Here is an 18,638-nt window from a genome sequence, read left to right as displayed (position 1 = left end):
TAAGGGACTCAAGGGACAGAAAAACTGATTTATTTTTGGATTTATTAGATTACACAGTTATAAAAAGAGAACACGCAAACAAGAGAATAAGAGCGGGAGACATATGACTAATCAATACAGGACATGATTTTTCCATTATACGATATGGATAGACAAAAAGCAGTAACACAGATGCAACCTTAAATCACGAGAATAAAACAAGACAAACTGGTGCAGAGACTGCAGGAATAAACATTCATGTGTTCCCATAACAATTACATCAGTTTGTGCCAATATCTGTTGCAGGAGGTGAAAATTATTAGCCAAAACCAATAGAGATACAGAGAGAAAGAATAGACAATCTGAGCTCCACCTATATCAGCAACGAAAACAAAGATTAAACAGATGAATGACAAACACACACACGTGAGGTTCACTGAATGAATATGCTGTTTTTTTCAAGTGTTTAAAAAGAGCTGAGAGAATGAGCGCCAATTAAGAGACAAGAGAGAGAGAGTCTGTTTTCCTTCTCAAGAGGAATACTAAGTAAGAATCATCACAGATCAACAGTTAAACCACATATCTATAAATCCAGGCATGCTAAAATATGCACTTTGCTGTGAATTGTTATAGTAAAATGTATATGTAGTTCTGACAGAGAGAGAGAAAAGTGTTTTTTTTTTTTTTGAAAGAGGGGATTTCTGGCATCAAATACCTCCAAATTCAACCTGTAACACGGCCATTGATCACAAGATATGCTATGAAAGTTCAGATCTAATTACGGCCTGTACCTTAAGGACCCCCTCGCCCACCCACCCACACACCCACACACATACACACATACACACATACACACACACACTCAGAAGTGTAAAACCTCTTGCAATTTGAAAGGATTTGACACAAATATTTATTCTTCATCAGCATAAGGGTGATCCTTTCTGTTCAACTCATAGAGCTTGTCTAAAGGCAAACCTGTTTCAGTCTATTGTGAGAGAGGATTTCCCCCAGATAAAACTGTGACTGGCTGATGGCATTACACCAGTCTTCAATATTGACTTTAGCTTTGTAAATCACTGCCGCTCCATGTGCCTGTCAGCTACAGTCTCAACAAAGACAAGATTAAAAATGTGCCATCATAATCCTTCTACCAGCATCACATAAGACGCATGGATTTTATTAACTGTTACACCGCATCCTGATGTCATATCTACAGCAATCTGATGCTTCTACTATTTCTACTTGTTGAATTCACTCAATTAAAAAGAAATACAATTCCTTCATATTTTTTGTGGGTCTACCAGGTTGCTCTAGGTGCGATTGTGCCCTTAGTAAGTGTAGCATCTGCTAAATAACGACTTACTACCAAATCTTCTTACATCAGAGTAGTGCAGCAGCTTCACTTCCATCTATTTTAATCTATTTGTGCCACTAAGTGTCTAATGAATGGATGGTTAACCACAGCTATAAGCACGAGTAATCCTCACTGAAAATAATAAGACTAAGTCCACACATACTCATAAGTGCACCTGTAGTCTGAATAGTTAAATAAAACCAGAGCATACAAGTCTAATAAAACACTTAACAATGCTACTTTTACACCAAGCTGAGGTAAGGTAAAAATCAACAAATGATGTGAGATGTCTTTAGGTGCTCTGCAGGTCACCTATTGAGTCAACATCTGTGTTTTTATGTTTGACATGAGTAAACACACCCTGAACACATTTTCAAATCATTCTGGGACACACATGAGAGGTTTGCGGTTTAAATGAAACCTTTTGTGAAGGCAGTGAACTCTGTTCATTACAGAATGATGTGGAGTTGTTTTTACTTTAGAAACACTCAGGCTGAACAAGTCAGTGCTCTTTTAAAACATAAGAAAAGCTATGTCTGAAGCAAATGTAAAATATTACAAAATGTTGTTGAAATCTTTATAACAATGTGACCTAAATATAGCTTTCCTATTATAAAATAAATAAATAAATAAATGAATGATCACAATACTATAACAAAAAAATAGATGGTTTCGGCCAAGTAATAATTATTACACACAATAATAATAATAATAATAATAATGACAATAGAAGTAATAATAACGATTAATGAATGAATTTACTATTAGTATAGTATTATTGGGTTATTATTTGTGCATGCAAACACATGGACAAGGCCCTTCCCATGACACATGCTTGTGTCACCAAAGCATGTGTCAAATACTGTAGAAGGAGAATAAATAAGACTCAACAACATTATTAACCCCTAACCTCAGCTTACACACACACACACACACACACACACACACACACACACACACAATGAATGACCCATAGTCCTTAAAGAAAATGAGTTCCCTTCATAAATATCAATGATATACCTACAGTGTACATTTTTTATGGTATTATTTGAATGATGGGCCTGGATGGGACACAGTGATGGTGGCCAACATACATTTCACTTATTTCACATTTGCACATATAGACACAGTCAACAACTGCACCCCAATATTTCACTATTTCACACACAATTGTTTTTCAATTGCATTTGTAGCACTTTCTGCACAGTGAAACAGACTTTTGTTAGTTTAATTATTTGGGAATGAGACAAAAATCTGATTTTGGATACAATAAAAGACATTTGTGCATGCAGCAGGCCTTTATAAACATGCTGACATCAGCTTGGTAAAGACAACAGCATGATTAACTTCTGTGTCGCATGACCTCATTATAGTACCAGACAAAGATAAAGAGATAAACACCATTTTTAATATAAAGTGTACAATAAGCCCAGTTTCCAAACGAACCTGCAGATAAGCACAGATAAATTACGCATGCATTTATTATCGTATGATAATGGTTCAGGGTGAATTTTGATTCTGTAGGAACATGATTATGATTGAAAGGACTGGGACCCACTGCTCAACTGCCTTTATCTTCTCTTTAAGGAAGAATTTCTAGACATAGTTACATGCATGACAATGGCTGCATCTGAATATGCATACTTCCCCCTTATATAGTATGTGAAAAACAGTATGTGAAAAGATGTAGTTTTTCCAAATTCCTGTATTCATAAAACAGTAGTCCCGGATAACCTACTACTTCCGTCGAGATTCTAAATTGGACACTTAAGGCCACAGGCGAGGAGTTGTGAATGATAGTGAACCAACACAACTGACACTGTATGTTAAAATAACAATTTATTGACAATAACATTAAAAATGTAGTACGTCCAGATTACATTCATACTATATAGAACATACTTTTTATCTGGCACATAGTACTTATCGAAAAGAATTACCTACTTAGTGGGTATGTGATTTTGGATGCAGCCAAAGACAAATTATGTTTCATTAAAGGGCTGAACATTATTGTTAGGAAGTGGATTAGTAATGGGATTTAGGGATAGAAACTCACTATCAACACTAACTGATGACTCCTCACCTGTGACTAATGATGAACCTCACATGTGACTAATCAGAAGGGTGCGCTTGCATGCTGCTTCACCATGTCCTACACCGTTTCTCATTCATCTTTATATCCCAAATTTGGGAAACAGCAATGACCTTGATCTAAGTAAATGGATCACTGATGACTCAAGTTTTCCACAACATGATTACATGGCAGTGTGCTGATTAACAAGGTAACTGATTGAGACACACCCCTAGACTCGGCCTTGCAGTGTGAACACAAATGTCCTGCTCTGTCTTCTTTTTCCATCACCTAAAATGGGAATGGTAACACTTTATTTTAGGGTATTTTAACTAGTTGCTTATTAGCATGCATATTACAAGAATATTGGCTATTTATTAGTACTTATTAAGCACATATTAATGCCTTATTCTGCATGACCTTATTCTACATTCTTAATCCTACCCAATACCTAAACTTAACAACTACCTTACTAACAATTAATAAGCAGTAAATTAGGAGTTTATTGAGGGAAAAGTCGTAGTTAATAGTTTATGTGTTCCCTATACTAAAGTGTTACCTTATTGGTAACACTTTCTATGAAGACCATGCTTATAATGATTTATAGGCCCATTTATAAGTAAGTATTACTATTCTATAAATATATTTATAAAGACTCATTAAGACATATACTGCATTATAAGGACAGTTATAGATACATTTATATCATTTTTATAATTACTTATAAGCCATGCATTTGCTTTTTCAATGTGCATGCTCATAAGCCATTATACACTGATTTATAAATGATCATATATATAAAATAGTTCCATAGACTCTTGTTTGCATTAGAGGTCATGAATTTTGTTAAAATCTCCTCAGCCATATGCATGGTATTGCTAATAGCAGTTTGGAATTATACTTTAAAAATATTGTTGCAGTGTTTTGCAAGTATGTAACATTAAAAAAGATACATTTTTTCCATCTGTTTGTATTAATGATCTGTTTTTATTATTATTATTATTATTATTATTATTATTACTACAGGAATTATTGTTCATTAGTTACATTTACAAGTAAGCAACTTAAAATGTATAATGAGCACATCTTCATGGTTTCTTAACATTTTCTTTAGGAAAACTGCATCCTATGTTTTCACTTTAAAGCCATCAATGATGCATTTATTAATTAATACTAAATCAGTGTATAATGGATTATGAGCATGAGCATTGAAAAAGCAGTAAGTATAAATGGGGCTATAATTCATTATAAGCATGGTCTTCATAGAAAGTGTTACCGAAAATTGCATTCTGTGTTTTAACTTTACTTCAAGCCATCAGTGATGCATTTATAGACATTTGTAATTGTATTATAATAAGTATGTATAAGAACACAACACGGCTATTAATAACAAAATATTCACTTATTTGACAGAAATAAATCTGAATTACTAAAAAGTAATTGTAACTATAATATAATAACATCATAGCAATGCAGGTTGCATCTTTATAAATACATTCATGGAACCATACGACTAATTAATACTTATATATCAGTGTATAATGGATTATGAGCATGAGCATTGAAAAAGCAAATGCATGACTTATAAGTAATTAAAAAAATAATATAAATGTAACAATAACTGTTCTTATGCAGTATAGGTCTTAATAAGTGTTTATAAATATGTTTATAAAATACTAATACTTACTTATAAATAAGTATAAATGGAGCTATAAGTCATTATAAGTATGGTCTTCATAGAAAGTGTTACCGAAATTTTTTTTGGTAAAACAGGAGTATGACTCCTCTAAGCTCTTAACCACTGGGTGACAGGGATGAAGGGATGTGCTGACAGTCAGCAGAGAGAGACTCAGAGAGAGGCAGGATTGAGCAGGTCCACCCAAGCCCAACTGAGCATTAAATATACGTGGCTTTAGTCACAAAGTTCAGTGTTATTCTCTAGACTGTTCTCTCTTCACTTCTACCCTCTTTCATTGTTCAGTTTCCTCTGTTTATTTTGTTATCTAAAACATTATTATTTAGGCAGAAAGATGGGAGTCAAACAGATCCTTTGGTAGTTCACTAAATGAAGAGGAGACAACGGGGAAAAAACAGGCCTTCATTGCAATGCAGGAGAGATTCAAAAACAGATCTAGGTTTTATAAGCATCTGTTTTTTGTTTTTGAACACTGCTAGTTCTTATCAGATATCCCATTCATAAACAATGTGGAGAAACTGAACAACATGCGGATGTTAACAAGAGTTGAAGCTTTCTGCAAAATATTACAGTCTGACCACCAGGAGAAGAGGTCAAAATATTCCTCCTGTCCAAGTGCCATACCACGAAGACAAATAAATAAATGTGTAAAGCAGGGCTCCAGACTGCGACTAAATGGTCGCATTTTGCGACCTTTTTTTATAGCAGGTGCGATCAAAATTTGTTAGCAGTTGCGCTGGTGCAGCCACCATAACGTTGCCCAACATCAAATGGCAAACATAATGAAAGCAGAACGAAACTGCACTACTCATTTGTGCTTCACGGACCGTTTATCAGTTTGGACCAATGTCAGTGCAGCACAAGCTACTCACGAGCCGATCTTGATCACGTGACACTGTTACTACACAGTAGTAGAGATCCAGTAAAGAAAGCATTTGAATTCGCCACAGAATTAATAACATCGCTGTGAGATCTAGTGAGAAGCTTTCAAATTCGGCGCAGAGTTCTGCAAAGTCTCTGTGTCCTAAAAATGAACTGAAAATGAAACCTCACAGACATTCGAAACATATCTATAGAAAGCTTGAAATGTCTTGAAATGAAATGAAATCCAAATCGAAAAGAAATACTCTCTGCTTATGTAATCCGTATGAATGATGGATTTCTCTCTAAAGGCGCAACCACTATACCGTGGAGGTTGCGAGGCACCATCGTCAACTTCATCTTTGCAGCCGACACGGACTCAGAAAACAGAAAGTTTATAGTTAATTAGTTAATTAAAATGTCTCCTTACTATTTTCCCCTGACATATTCATCATCATTATTTTTGCCATGCTTTGCGGCAAGCTTTATGTGTGCACGTGAGCGTGGAATAGGCTATTTAGTTCTCCTCAGTATATATTTAAGTAATTAAATTAATATAAATGTGTGATTAGTCGACTAATCGTTTAAATGAATGACTAATAGTAGACTAGAAAAATCTTTATTCGGGGACAGCCCTAACAGGCTACATTAATGAAACTACATGAAACAGTACTGAATTAAATATAAAAGACATTGTGAGAGAATCATTTCCTGATTTTAACATTAAATCCATATTGAGTGGAGTGCAAATGCTCTGGACCCACTTCATCTTCCCCATTGAGCCAGAGGATTCACCCACAGCCAACATGTTATGCAAACCGAATGAGACCTAGATACCATCATTGGGGAAATCACCAGGCTGTTTGTCTAATTTAAACATGAAACACATGATATTCAGAAAGAAAGAAAGAATGTGCGTGAGAGAGAGGTAGGATATGCTTTTGATTTGAATAGAAAAGTGAAGAGTTTAACCTGATGTTATGAACATCAGAGAATCCAGAGCCAGGGCTAAGTGTCAAAGAAAACTTTCACTAACTTCATCAAATCACAATCACATAGTTAACTGCCAACGTTTTTCGGTTTCTCTCTCATATCTACGTGTAAGCAATGCTTGAGCACATAAGTATAGGGATGTGGATGGGAGAAGGCAGATGGTTGGAGCTTCAGCAGAGGAAATTGAAGTTTAAGAGCAATGTTCACTATTGTCCGTTATAGACATACTGCAATATCCTGTCCCTGGTTCTTTCCCTCTCTGTTCTTTTCTGTTCAAGCAAAAAACTGACTCATAATCACCCATAATACCATGCAGCAGTTGTCTGGGGCCCTGTGAGGAGGGTCCTCTATGGAAGAGAGGGGGCCCACCCATAAACATTCTGTCCTGGGCCTGTGAATTTTAGCAACGGCTCTACCAGGCAGTGCTTATCTTGCCCATATGACACTGATAAAAATGTCAAGGGGTCTTAAACATCTACTTTGAGACCAATCTGTGATTACTTCAATTGGTGCAGGCAGTCCAACTCATGCCTTCAAAATGACATAAATACTTTCATGTGCCTCCACAATCTCTCTGCAACAAAGTTCATACTTTTCGCTGGGAAATACTTACACATGAAGCATGTCTTTCCAAAATATTTTCACTGCTGCACATAAGTTCAATTTCTCATTTCGGAGTGATGAAAAGAAGTCTGCTGGACAGAGAGCGACAGAGTGGGGATGTTTCCCACACTTTCAGTGCCCTCTGGGTCAGACGTACCTTCAGGTCCAGCTGTAGTGCATAGAAGCACCCAGCCGTGACGGCACCGCACTGTACACACACTAGAACAGGGTTCACAAAGGGGTCTCAACATAATTCAAAGTAATAAACCTTCAACAACTGACCATCTTAAGGATTTGATCCAACGCATCATCTTCAAGAATAAATTAGCAATCAAACAAATGCAGAAACTTAAAAGGATTCAGTCCAGGGTAACAGGGATCTAGTGGGGGCCCTATGTTTGTCAGTTCAGGTTTGAGTGGCTATTCTTGGGACACATAAGGCAGTCAGGGGTATGTATTTACTATGACATCCTACTCTGGCATCAGCTGTGCTACGTACATAACAGACAGATGACGATGAGAATCCAAAATTAAACAATTTGTTCAGTTCAGTCCTCCGAAACTTTGTTACGAGTGCAAGGCCGGTGTAAATTACAAGAGCACTCTGCGGTTGGACTGAGGTGTCAAACGGGCTGCAGAACTATTAAATAAACAAAGTCACATTCATCCGGCCACGTCCAAAAGTTCAACAGCCATTCATCTGGACTCCTCATTGACCTAGCTGATGTAAGAACGATCTTCTTTATGTGTGAGGTTAATGGTGTGTGAACTCAATGCAGTCATGGCACACAAAGCCTTAACAGAGCTACTTAAAAAAAAAATAAATAAATACTGAGCCGTGCAGGCATCTGTCCGTACACACACACACACACACACACACACATTCCAGCACAACACTATCACTCTCAGTACACCTATCACTCTCTGTACGTACACACATGTAATTAGTCAAAAATAAGTTTATATTAGTAACAAACAAACTTTTTTTTAAATTATTAGAAGATCCAACATAAAAAAAACATAAATATAATGACAAATGTATGAGGTATCGATATGATCTAGAGAAGTGGTTCTCAACCTGAGGGCCGGGCCCACTAGGGACTTCAGCAACTTCAGCAAAATGGGGCACCAAGATGACTTAAAATGTTCTAAAATAAGTCAAAACAGGCATTAACTTAAGCTAAAACAACTAAAAAATGAAAAATTAAAAAAAAAATTAAAAAAATACAATTCAGCCCTGCATAAACTGTTTTTTGTCTTTTGAAGAGGCAGGGTTCCCACGTTCTTGACAACCCTGGATATATTAAGTGGCCTTATTTTAAAAGTGTGATTCTAGACCTGGAAAAGTCATGTAAATAATTAAAACTCCATGGAGAATTTAATAATGGATATACATTTCTAGTTATGCCAAGTATTTAATCCTTATCCAGTAAATAAATACATTTATTTTTTTATTTTTTTTAAAGTCTGATCCCTGAAGAACAATTAGCTCCTAAAACTTGAAATCCTGAAATTTCATGAATTGTAATAATTATAATTGTTGTAGCTACTTCTATAATTTACATGAACTAGGAGTTCCCATACATTTAAAATAAGTTTTGTAAAAAAAACAAAAAGGGGGCCTTTGAATATTGTTGTGGACAATAAGGGTGTTAATCTTTTGGAATCTCACGATTCAATTAAAAATCAATTCTCAATTTTTAATTGAATTTCAATTCGATAAACAGTATGGACAGATTTGATTTTAGATTTGATTCTAAACTTGTTTTTGAATTTTAATTAATTTATTGTCCTTGAATATTGTTTTTTATTAGAATATTGATTTTTGAAATTTATGAATTGATTTGAATTTGTTTATCGAATCGATTCGTTAGAAGATAGAATCAGAAAAAAATTTTCCCCTACCCCTAGTGGACAACGTGGGGCCTTGGAGTTAAAAAAGGTTGAGGACCACTGATCTAGGTTTATTTATTTATCTGTTGCGACTTTAAATGGAAAGTTGACAAGAAATGTCAAAAAAATCTTCATATTGATTGACTATGTAAAAAATATTAGTACTTAGAAAAAAACTGTTACAACGCAGGACTATTATGTGAACTTCAACAAAAAAGCTAATTATGGTCTAAAATATTTTGTAAATAAATAAACTAAAAGGAATCTTGACCAGTTACGACACCTGCTATACACATTTTTTATTATAAATTCATATACTGTACATTCTAATCAAAAATCTCCCTTTTACAAAAATTCAAGAGCAAGTTATTTACAGTATCAATATCCTAAATTCAGAGAGTGAGGGAAATATTAGTTCAGAGATGAAGGGAGGGGAGGACACAGTGAAAGCATGCAGAAGTGGGGGAAAGAAACTATCAGGATGACTTGCTCGGGCATGGAGAGTTGTGACTGCAGGCTGAGTGAGTGGACAGGCAAAATTCCAGAGACAGGTGGAGAGAGAGATAGAGAAACAGACAAAATGTTCAAATTTGAGAGTCACTTACCCCTTAGTAGAGTCTGCACTATGACGACTACAGCAGCTCTCCACTAATCCAAAGTCTTCAGTCCTACAAGATCACGCTAATCAGAAAACAGCCAGTCTCCGAAGACCCTCAGTGGTAATGCTGACAGCATGTGAGAGAAAAAAAACAAAACCCTCTGTGAGATACTCATACACACACTGAGATTGTCTGTCACTGTGGTAACTCAGCCGGGGGAAACTCCTCCCCTTTCCCTTCTGTAAAACCTCCCTCTCTCTCTCAAGGGGAGTAAACTCCTTTATTTGTCTCTTTCCCTACACTGTTCCCAAATCTGCCTGTTGGAGCATGTGAGACTCTCCTATCTAAAACAGTATGAGTAGTAAAGACTTTGACATTACAATAAGAGTTACCTCATAGACACACACACGGTGAGCACTGCCTTTCACAACCACCCACACACATACAGCCAAGCCAAAAAACTTGCACTGAAACCAGGGGAACATACTCATACTCAAATTACGGCATACACTTTGTGGTCTTTGGAAATGTTCACAGGCACAAGACATCTTGATATACAACCCTTAACAAAACAGCCCTAAAATACACTTGCCTTCATACAAGCGAGAAATCCACTAGTCTGCAGGATGGAAACTCTGCCAAATGAAAATAAAGGGTAATGAAGGAAAATATAAAGAACAGAGAATGTTATTTAACATTGAACTTTGTATCTTAGTTGGTTTTTGAAAAATGACTTTTGGTGAAAACAACTTTTCTTATGCATCAATTTTTCCATATCCACTTCCTGTATTACTACGGAGTCATTTTTCAATGCATTTATCATGCTGAAGCTTCACTGTGTCAGAGAAACAACCCTAGCCATTACAAACAGAGACAGTCTGATGTTTTTCAAAATAGATCTCCCTTTAGCTTATGATGTAAACAACACTAAGACGTGCACTTGATGGATCACAAAACGGACGGAAAGGTTCAAACTCTGGCAGAGCAGGTTGACCCACCTCTTTATGTCAACAGAAATTGCCCATGAGAGGTGTGGATGTGACACAGAGACAAAGGATAAAAAACAAAGGCTTTTTCTCAGATCTGTTGAAGTTTGCTTAAACATTGACTTAGAACAGACATATCACTGAACACTGAAATCCTTCTGCTAAAGGTCATCAGAACAGAATACAGGCAGGAAATATCAGCCTGGAGTCCGGACGTACTTTTACTGCTTTCTGTACTCAGTAAAGTTCTTGCATACTACTGTTCAAATGTTTGGGATCAGTAAGATTTTTTAAAATGTTTTTGAAAGAAGTGTTTTATGCTCACCAAGGCTGCATTTATTTGATTAAAATAAAGTAAAAACAGTAATATTGTGAAATATTATTACAGATTAAAAAACTGTTTTCTATTTTAATTTGTTAAAACTTATTCCTTTGATGGCAACGCTGAATTTTCAGCAGCCATTATACTCCAGTACTTTCAAATGATGACGGCTTCAGTACGTCACACATGACCTTTCCAACATGATTACGTAATGCGTGGCGCATTGCAGAGCTAGTGGAAGATGAGCATTTGTGGTTAAAAACTATATAATTTTTTTTTTTTTTTTTAGAAAATGTCTGATCGTTTCCCTAGACAAGTCCCTTATTCCTCAGCTGGGATCATGTAGAGCCCTTTGAAGCTGCACTGAAACTGCAATTTGGACCTTCAACCTGTTGTACCCTGGTGAAGTCCACTACATGGAGAGAAATCCTGAAATGTTTTTCTCAAAAACCTTAATTTCTTTTCGACTAAAGAAAGAAAGACATAAACATCTTGGATGACATGGGGGTGAGTAAATTATCAGGAAATTTTAATTCTGAAGTGAACTAATCCTTTAAGCTACTAAAGAGAAACAAGAGTGATGGCACAAGCTGGTCTGGAGAAGACATAACACATATTAAATCTACTCACTTTCTCACTCTGTAAAACATTAGAATACTCAGGACGCTCATCGTGGCGGATGGTGCTGACAACTGGCCTGTCTGAACTTAAGACAGGGGGTCTCCGATGGCACAAGTGTTTTCTGTTTTTCTCCTTTACTCTGGATCCGCTACAACACTCAGAGCACTCATCAAAATGTGGTCTTTACATTATGAGAGATTTACTGTCATGATCTAGTGTCAAGTGTGCTTCCTGTCTAGGGTCTCTATAGACATGGCTGACGGCTCCAGTCTTCTCAGTGTTATTTATTTATTGTCACCACAATTTTAAAGTTTCACACATTAAAAATGAATTTTAAAAAAACAAACAATAGCCAACAAGGACAGAGAAGAGGAAAAGTAATGATGCCAGAGTCAGAACTTTTCCTGACAAAGACCTCTTTCACGAAGCGCTACAGCTACAACATGCTAATATTTACGGTCTTTACTTGACTGCCTGCTACCACTATATAAAAAATAATAATAATAATAATTTAACTTGTAAATAATACAACGATTACTGTAGTACAATTACTTAAAAATTTCACATTTAATTAAATATGTTGCAAAGAAATTTGCTGTTTCTTTGTAATTTGTTTGTGAAATTTACTTGAAATTTCTGAGTGAAAATTGTTTTTACACCAAATTTTTTACAGTGGATGTTCAGAAAACCACATCTGAAGGTTCTTAACCTCCACTGCTGAGTGGATCCAAACACAGAGCAGTTTAGAAACTGCATCTCAATGCCACTTTAATTATATCTGAAAGTAATTTAAGGCAATTTAATGTGCGGTTACATTTATTTTTGTACAGCAAAATTTCGACAAAATGCAGTCATCTCAAAAGGAATCCAAATAATCGTGAATTTCCAATGGGGGACATGCAAATTTGTTGTTTACCTATATTTACAATGAATGGACCTACTTTGCCCAAGAATTTCAGCCGAAGTTTTGCTATGTGACCGCGGCTTCACTTTGGTGGCACAAATTTTTCCGGTACACAGCAGATAAAGAAACATCAAACACTGTACACTGACACAACAACAATGCTTTACTGTTCCTGTAACACATACACCTATATTTAAATCCCTTAGAAATACCACCAACAGCCTTCAGCACAGTTGTTGCACAGTTATGAAATCAGACACTTTTGAAAGGAGAAAACATAAACACATTCTCAACATAGTTCTTGTGCATGAGATCTGGCTGATTAGAGCCTGACAGCCATAAAATACAACTAACATCAAACTAAATGTGTTAGAACAGCATTTTTGGTCCGTTGTGTTAGACTTCAGATGTTACTAACAGTGTAAAGTTCAGCTTGAAACATTCTGAAGGGCATATGAAGGTTTATGACACACACACTAGTGGACAGAACCCTTAGTTACAGCCATATTATACAATCACACACCCAACAACAACAATTAACATTCACATTATCTCTGTCTTACAGTGACAACCAAAGACCTGTTTCAAACCATCCACCAATCACTTTCAGTTCAAAGTGTGTATTTTTATAGCAAAAAAACACATCTTAATTCACCACATCAACTCAAATGTATGAAATGTAACTAAGGTTTGGAATCAAAAATCAATTTCAATTCTGGAATACTAAGGTCAGGAATCGGATACTTGTTATAAAACTAAAATTTCGATTCCTCTTATCAATTCCTTTGTGTGCATTTTAATATGACTTTAATACGTGCCATTTATGCACACAGAAAGCCGCCTCTCATACTGTATACTGCACAATAATGATGCAGTTCTCTTCTATGTTTCTGCACTCGAATGAACAAATACACAAAAATATGTCAAAATATCCTTGTAAACACATACGGTTATGTCTTAAGTGAACATAAACAGTTGACAAAGAAATCGCATGTGTAACAGTATATTGGACCCATGCTGCCGTCTCTACAACATTAATCAAACAACAAAAGACAAAGAGAAATTTTCACTTGCTGTTCTTGACTGAATAACTTTTGTAACTATATTTGTAATGTATATTTTATTTATAAAGTGCAGGGTTATTTTACATTTGATTATAGTTTCTGTACCTGAATACCTGAAAATCTTAAAACAGTGTTTATTTCAATTGTATCTTTGTTCAGTTGTATTTATTTGTGCGACTGATAATTTGTTTATTTGTTCTTTTTTAATTACTGTGTTTACTTGTCTTTAATAATGCTTGAAATTTATGGTAACACTTTAGTATAGGGAACATGTATTCACTATTAACTACAACTTTTCCCTCAATAAACTCCTAATTTACTGCTTATTAATAGTTATTAAGATAGTTGTTAAGGTTAGGTATTGGGCAGGATTAAGAATGTAGAATAAGGTCATGCAGAATAAGGCATTTATATGTGCTTATTAATTACTAATAAGCAGCTAATATTCTAGTAATATGCATACTAATAAACAACTAGTTAAAAGACCCTAAAATAAAGTGTTACCAAATTTATATTAGTTAGGCTAGTTATTTTGTGTGTGTGTGTGTGTGTGTGTGTGTGTGTGTAAGTAAGTGTCTTTAGCCAGTTGATTTTTGTTTATGGTTTTCAGCTACAATAAAATGTTTTGCAATAAGACTTATAACAAATGTGAATGATGTCTATTGTCTAAGTTTTTTTTATTTTTTTTTACCTTATTGGAATGGAAATTAGGAATCGATAGGAATCTGAATCGATAAGCAGAATTGGAATCGTTCAAATGATACCCAAATTTAAATGTAACACACAGTTCCATATCGCCTGACAATTTACTTTTGATCTAATCCAATGTTCTCTTGTGGAAATGCCAGATTCTGTTATTCATCTGATTCAATAAAGAAAAAAAAAAGTTCCACAGAACTCATTTAGCCACACACACATAACTGCTATAAAATCTACTGAGAATCTGTTCCTATGTAAACATTAAAAGACAGACAGACAGACAGATAGATAGACAGACATTATGTTAAGTTTTGTTAACATGACTCTGTTTGACTATAGAGCACTTTCAAAATAAGAATACATATTCTATGTAATAATATGTCTCTTTTGAATCAAAAGAGTTCTCTAATCTCCACCTCTTCTTTGAAAGGGATGGGGGATGAGAAGACAGTTGTGCAATCTAGAAAATGCTCCTATCCAGCAAGTACACACATGCTGGAAAACAAACTGAGACAAAAAAAAAAAAAAAAAAATCACAGGTAGTGATTATCTAAGAGTCATGGCAAAAATGGCCAGAGGCTGTACTTTTTAAAATCACAGAACATATTTTATAATGGCTCTACTTTGTTTTGATAATCATTTTCTTTTCACACATTTGTACAAGATTGACATATCGATTAATTGTAAATGTTTTGGCACAGACAACCATGAATGTTTTGTCAATGGAAGAGACAGGGTGGCAAAACCTCACCTGAGATCATTTGCTTTGGTATACTAGCCATTACTAAAAAGTATGTACGTGACATAACAGACTATTCAGGAAAAACACACATGATTATAATTGTGATTACCCAGAAGGGGCCCATTCATAGAACTCATGGAACTCTAATCAGCTAGTGCTCCAGCCTGACATGGAAAATTCCTGTTCTTGGTTTGGAGGTCCCACTGACAGATCAGCCAGATATCGGATGATCTGCTGCACAGTGACAATGCAAAGTGTCTATTAAGAATGTGAGCAGGTTTTCCACCCGGGGGAACAATTTTTACCCAGCCAATAAGGAGAGAGCTGTATGAACACTGCCCTCTAATCTACCCCGGACAGCCCCACAATTAAGCCCTGAAAGAATAGCTTCGATCTTGGACTTCTGCACAAGGGATGGCAACTACTGTGATCACCACACACTACTGCAGTTTTGATCACTTCAATGTGCACCAGGTACACAGCATCTGCAGGCTGCCAATGGAATCAAAAGTGTTATTAAAGTTTTAGGTCACATTGCTTGATTTAGGGACAAAAAAAAAAAAAATTGTATTCCTGGCTAGTACTGAGTCTATAAATCAGTTCATTATCAATCCCACAAAAAGATAATGACGACATAGAATATGAGGAGGCAGCCCACAAGCTTATTATTAAATATTTTTCAAAATATTTGATATACACTGCCAAAAAAAAGTAAAAAAAAAAAAAAAAAGTTATAGATATCCATGAAATAGTTTCAAGTTACGTGTCGCTCGCAACAACCTACACATCCCATCATTAACACTCCAGATAAATGATTTGTTATTAAAGCGTCTACGTTCAAAAACCACTGTTAAGTTTTTACACGAAAACAAGCATACTGTATGCGTGATTTGGCATGGCAGCCGATACAAATAATAAATAACAACTGCCTTCCCTAATGCAGCAAAATCCTGCGTTTTGACTAGGCCCGGTTCCAGAATCTAATCACAGAGGCTGCTTATGTAATTAGTGCGGGTATTTTTCGTCCTTTTCTACTGTCAGTCATCGCAATTTCAAGAGTAAATCCCGCATGTATTAAAGAGTGTATGTGGCCGCTTGTAGAGCATGGAAAACAAAAGTTTTATTCAAATTCTGAATACATTTTATTAATTATAATATATAGCCTAAACCACACGCAAAGAGCACTACCTTTATAATCACTAAAAAGCTGTTACTCATGTCACTCAGTGAAGCTGACTACAATGAATCTCTTATTTACATAATGTCTAAGTTACACCTGGTGCGATTTTCAAGAGTGCAGCACTCAGCACTGGACAAAAACTTGAGCGGTGAGTGGATTCTAACTTAAACACCTGTGACTGGCCGTTGTGTTCAAGAAATCAACAAACATGTCTGTGATTGGCTACATTGCTCACTGAAGCAAAAACATGTTGGAAATTAAATGATCTGGCGCTTATTACAAAATTACATGCTAGTATCAAGTCTGTCTCCCTCGGTCCGGAGGAGGGCACAGGGATGTCCATGGGGGGGACAAGCACTCCATCATTTAGGGTTAAAAGAACTTTTTTCCAAACATATCACATTGTAGAAACATAATAATCATTGCAATAATGATCCAGTCATAGACTCTTAAGTGTTTGCCTATTTAAATCCAAACAGCAACTTTTTTTGACTGGGCAGTGTAATTCGCATAAAGGTTTGCATTCAATAACTCTGGAAATATCATTTATAGTATACATTTCTGTCCTTTCTCTCTCACACACATATGAATGTGCATATTCTCACACCCTTTAATTAGTGTGTGATTTATCCAGGAACCTGCCAACTGCATTTAACCTGCCAGGCAGGTTAATTACATCATTTAAGCAATGAAGTTCAAAGTAATACAAAAATTGGTACACCTTCCAGACTTTTCTTAGACCACAATATAACTTGGTGTCTGCTGACATTTTCCGGCAAGTCCAGATTTCCCACAGTCATCGAAAAAACTGGATAAAGGCATATATATATATATATATATATATATATATATATATATATATATAATGTGTGTGTGTGTATTATAATTATCTACTGGAAAAGTCATTTTAAAATTGTTAAAGTCATTTTTGAATGGAAATTAATTTGTCAAAAGGTGAGAAAGTACTGCAAATCATATCTATGCTTGTCTATGACTTTACTGCAAAGAATATGTGCACCAATGCAAATAAAGTTGATATATTTTTTCATATCTTATAACAAGAAAAACCTGGTGTGCAGCAACAACTGTGTCTCATAAAGCAAGCAACTGTCATTACACAGGGGTGGAGGACAAGGAAAGCACTGCCAGCAAATGGAAACATCTTACGAATGTACAAGTTAATCCACCTCTAAAAAGTGTGGATTAACTTGTGATCTAGTGTGGATTAAAGTATGGTCTAAAAAAATAAGGCTCCTGATTGAGTCTGTGTTCTTTGTCCTAAAGAGCTCCGTTTACATTCTTCTAAATCACCTATCAGGCATATTTCAAGTGGTTTCCTATGGGGTTTTATGATGACCTTAAATGGGGCTTTTGTGTCTAGCACTCCTGGCAGGTAACGTTACATCCCCAACATTTTCTGTGGGCACACCTTTACAAGAGTTAAGTCCCAAGGAGGTTATGGCTTCAACCACATTTCCAGTTACCAGAGCTAATGCTACCTGATTTTTAGATTTTACAATTTTACGGGTAAACAACGTCCCTTTCAGACCAGCGATTTCCAAACCTTTCGCTTAAGGTATCGGTTCAAAAGAACGATTCGTTCGCGATTCAGACGTCACTAGTTAACGTTACCCACCCACAGAGCAACGTGTTAAGTGCACGTGTTTGTAAGTGGGAAAATATACTTTCACCATTTAAATTTTAGCTTTAGCTTTCAAGAGTTTAGCTTACAGACTTTGTAGATTAAGTTAAAAAATAAGCATACGGCATTTTTGTGAATTTGACAGCATGACAAAGCGTTAATTTGCTACGTTAACCTGAGGCGATGCGGTAAACAGAAGTTTACAAGTTAACAGAAATCCAAAACAAGTGTAACTTACCTTCTGTAATCTTAACTAGCTATATTACTAGTTAAAAATTGTTGTCTAATTCGTTGCATGTTTATCGTTAAACGGAAAGTTCCGACTACACATTCCGATTGGATGATCATCGTCAGAACTCCGAAGCGTTGTCGCAATATTAATGCGCCATGTAGCTATCTAAACAGCGAACTATATTACTTGGCGGAAGA

The sequence above is a fragment of the Ctenopharyngodon idella genome, chromosome 7 (genome assembly GCF_019924925.1).
Source record: "Ctenopharyngodon idella isolate HZGC_01 chromosome 7, HZGC01, whole genome shotgun sequence".
NCBI lineage: Eukaryota > Metazoa > Chordata > Actinopteri > Cypriniformes > Xenocyprididae > Ctenopharyngodon > Ctenopharyngodon idella.
Note: the sequence above shows the minus strand (reverse complement) of the source record.